A 4,648-nucleotide genomic window follows, 5' to 3' on the forward strand; every position below is an offset into this window, starting at 1 on the left:
AAAAAAAAAAAAAAAAAAAGATGGTATCTTTTTTCTATCAGCAATTGATAGCAGTTCCTCATCAACACTGGGTATTGCCGGTCTTTTGAATTGCATCCATTTTGGAGGTTGTGGAATGATATCTCATTGTGGTTTTAACCTGCAGTAGCTAGACTGGCCTTGGCAACTGGGAAGCCATGCATTTGGTTCGTATGTAGCCTCTGTCTCTGCCACCATGTTCATCCACTCATGTGCACATTGTGCAAACACTGTTGTCGTCTGTGACAGGCTAGCTAACTCACTGGCTGAGGTCATTTGTTGACTTGTTTAGGCCAAGTGTGGTAGCTCACACCTGTATCCTTGCACTTTGTAAGATGGGAAGATTACTCGAGTCCAGGATTTCCAGACCAGCCTGGGCAACATGGTGAGACCCCAAATTTTAAAAAATTAGCTGGGGCAGGGTGCAGTGGTTCACGCCTGTAATCCCAGCACTTTGGAAGGCCAAGATCGCCTAAGGTCAGGAGCTCAAGACCAGCCTGCCTTACATGGTGAAATTCCATCTCTAGTAAAAATACAAAAATTAGCCAGGCATGGTGGTGGGCACCTATAATCCCAGCTACTTGGGAGGAGGCTGAGGCAGGAGAATCCTTTGGACCCAGGAGGCGGAGGTTGCAATAAGCCAAGATCACGCCACTGCACTCCAGCCTGGGTGACAGAGTGAGACTGTCTCAAAAAAATAAATAAATAAAAATTAAAAAAAAATAAGAAAGAAAGAAAAAAAGAAAGTCCTAAATGTGAGTTGTCCAGGTTCTTGGCGTATTGGACAAAGAATTAAACACAACGCCACAGAATGGGTACAGATTTCTGGAAGACGATTCGCAGAGTGGGAGCGGGCTAGAGCAAGCAGCTGTTGAAGAGCCTCCTCAGTTAGGGTTTTTATTAAGTAGGAAAGAACTCAGCAAAACCCCTAGGCACCCTTCAGAGGCCTCCAATTGACCATACCCCACGAAGGACTGGCCGGCAGCCAATCGGGGCTGAAGTGGCTTGTTGTTGCCGCAGCAAGGGTGTGACCTCTACGCGGTGCCTGTGGCTCTCCTGCTCCTGCGCGCTCGTGCACCTGCTGTTCCCCTGCCCATGGGAACTGCTGCACCTGCTGAAACCCTGCTAACCCCAACTCCCCTATTCTCCTGCCTCAGTCAGGCCCAGCATGCGTTCAGTTGCATTTTAATCCTAGTTCTCAGCCTGGCAAGGAGGAGAGGAGGTGAGGCAACTCCTGCGGGGGCCACCCCTTGCCTTGTGAGAGAGGCTAAGGAGCATCTTTCAGGCAGCCGATGTGCTAGCACCACGTTGGGGACGCTGGGCTGCATCTGAAATCCCGGAAGTGCCGGGCTTTCCCAGAGCCAAATATCACTGGTGGAGTCCATCTCAGTGTGCCTGCCCCATGCTTCAGGATCCTAGACTTCTCCACCAGGGCCCTGCCCTTTGCATACCAGACCTGCCTGCACCAGGCATTCAAATGTCTTTGACGCTCTATAGACTTCCAATTTTTTTTTTTCTTTTTTTGAGATAGGGTCTTGCCCTGTCACCCAGGCTGGAGTGCAGTGGCGAGATCACTGCCCCCTGCAGCCATGACCTCCTGGACTCAAGCTATCCTCCCACCTCAGCCTCCTGAATAGCTGGGACCACAGGTGAGCACCACCATGCCCAGCTAATTTATTCACATTTTGTAGAGACAGGAATCTCTCTCTATGTTGCTCACATTGGTCTCAAGCAATCCTCCCACCTCGGCCACCCAAGGTGCCAGCATTACAGGCATGAGCCAGGAAGCCCAGCTTGCAATTAGATTTTTGAACGGCTGTTCAAAACCGTCTTTCCTCTATAGAAGATAATGCCTTTCTCATAAGCTGCCCCCCAGGCCCTCCTACTGTCAGGCTTGTTAACAGCCTGTGGGGCCATCAATACAATGTAGCAGGAAGCAATCCCTTCTGCTGTCTCTGCAGGCATTATTCTCCCATAGTGTTTGTTAAACGCTTGTGAAATCACACCTGCCACTGCATTCCCCTCCAACAGGATATCTTCTCAGGTCACCACCAATGAAATCTTTTATTTATTTTATTTTTTATTTATTTATTTTTTTTTGAGACGGAGTTTCGCTCTTGTTACCCAGGCTGGAGTGCAATGGCGCAATCTCGGCTCACCGCAACCTCCGTCTCCTGGGTTCAGGCAATTCTCCTGCCTCAGCCTCCTGAGTAGCTGGGATTACAGGCATGCGTCACCATGCCCAGCTAATTTTTTGTATTTTGTATTTTTAGTAGAGACGGGGTTTCACCGTGTTGACCAGGATGGTCTCGATCTCTTGACCTCGTGATCCACCCACCTCGGCCTCCCAAAGTGCTGGGATTACAGGCGTGAGCCACCGCGCCCGGTGAAATCTTTTATTTTTTGAGACAGAGTCTCGCTCTTGTTGCCCAGGCTGGAGTGCAATGGCACAATCTCGGGTCACTGCAACCTCCGCCTCCTGGGTTCAAGCAATTCTCCTGCCTCAGCCTCCCGAGTAGCTGGGATTACAGGCGTTTGCCAACACGACCAGCTAATTTTTGTATTTTTAGTAGAGACGGGGTTTTGCCATGTCGGCCAGGCTGGTCTCGAACTCCCGACCTAATGATCTGCCCACATTGGCTTCCCAAAGTGCTGGGATTACAGGTGTGAGCCACTGCTCCCGGTCTACCAATGAAATTTTTAGCAACTGAGCTGCCACCCAGGGCCAGGGAGTGTCACTCTGCTGCTGGGGCTGGAGTGCAGTGGCAAAATCTCAGCTCACTGCAATCTCCACCGCCCAGGTATAGGCAATTCTTTCTGCCTCAGCCTTCTGAGTACCTTGGATTACAGGCGCCCACCACCACGCCCGGCTAATTTTTGTATTTTTTAGTAGAGACACGGCTTTGCCATGTTAACCAGGGGGGTCTTGAACTCCTGACCTCGTGATCCTTCCGCCTCAGCCTCCCAAAGTGCTGGGATTACAGATATGAGCCACCGTGCCCAGCCTCTACAAAATATTTTCATAGCAACACCTCAAATAATGTTTGATTAAATTACTGAGCACTGTAGCCTCGTCAAGCTGACACATAAAACTACACATCCTTTGGGGGAAACAAAACTTAGGTTTTCCCCCTAATTCTCTCCTTAGCCATCTTTCTTCAAAATCTCCCTCGGTGACCCACATGGAAGTGTATAGATAGATCTAATTGAAAACAAAGTATGACTCCCCAACCTTGCCCTCCAAACCCTCAAATTAGCTCCTCCCTCCCACATCAAAACCGCTTGTGATTTTTTGTTTCTTTGGGTTTTATTTTTTTTATATCATCATCATTATTATTATTTTAGACAGAGCCTTGCTCTGTCACCCAGGCTGGAGTGTAGTGGCAGGATCTCGGCTCACTGCAACCTCCATCTCCCGGGTTCAAGCCATCCTTTCCTGCCTCAGCCTCCCTGGGGCTGGGATTACAGGCACTAGCCACCACGCCTGGCTAATTTTTGTATTTTTAGTAGAGATAGGGTTTCCTCATGTTGTCCAAGCTGGTCTAACTCCTGACCTCAAGTGATCCACCTTCCTAGGCCTCCCAAAGTGCTGGGATTTCAGATGTGAGCCACCATACCCAGCCGAGTTTCAAGGAAATCTTGATAAACAGTTTCAAATCATAAGTCAAAGAAGACAGAAAGTCTGGTCTTGAAAAAAATCTCTATTCTGGCCACACAGGCATGGTGTGGTTCACGCCTGTGATCCCAGTGGTTTTGGAGACCAAAGTGGGTGAATTCCTTGAGGACGGGAGTTTAAGACCAGCCTGGGCAACATAGCAAGACTATGTGTTTACAGAAAAAAAATAATTAGCTGGGCATGGTGGTGCATGCCTGTAGTTCCTGCTACTTGGGAGGCTGAGGTGGGAGGATCACCTAAGCCCAAGAGTTTCAGGTTAAAGTAAGCCATAATTGAGCCACCTTACTCCAGCCTGAGCAACAGAGCCAGACCCGACTTAAAAAAAAATTCTGTATTCAAATATCTGCCTATGATCTGGATATCTATTATTTAGAACTCACCTATTTCTGGAAGAAAATTAGAGGTGAAGTCTTTGCTTTCTTTGTTTTTTTGAGACGGAGTCTTGCTCTGTCGCTTAGGATGGAGGCTTGATCTAGGCTCACTGCAACCTCCACCTCCCAATTTCACGTGATTCTCTTGCCTCAGCCTCTCAAGTAGCTGGGATTACAGGCACCTGCCATCAATTCTGGATTAAGCTAATGGCCTTTGACAAGATGCACGTGGCATTGGGAGGCCTAAAAGACAGCAAATAAAAGATAACTCCACCATGAGCTGCTAACACGGTGGTGAGCTGGGAGGGGCTGCAAGCCTGTAATCCCAGCACTTTGGGAGGCAGAGGTGAGTGGATCACTGGAGCCCAGAAAGTTAGGTCAGCTGGGGCAACACAGCAAGACCCCATATCTACAAAAAATTTTAAAAATTTAGGTGGGTGTTGGGTCGGGCGCGGTGGCTCACGCCGGTAATCCCAGCACTTTGGGAGGCCAAGGCGGGTGGATCACGAGGTCAAGAGATCGAGACCATCCTGGTCAACACGGTGAAACCCCGTCTCTACTAAAAATACAAAACATTAGCTGG

Source organism: Cebus imitator, unplaced genomic scaffold (genome assembly GCF_001604975.1).
Source record: "Cebus imitator isolate Cc_AM_T3 unplaced genomic scaffold, Cebus_imitator-1.0 Scaffold111, whole genome shotgun sequence".
NCBI classification, from domain to species: Eukaryota; Metazoa; Chordata; class Mammalia; order Primates; family Cebidae; genus Cebus; species Cebus imitator.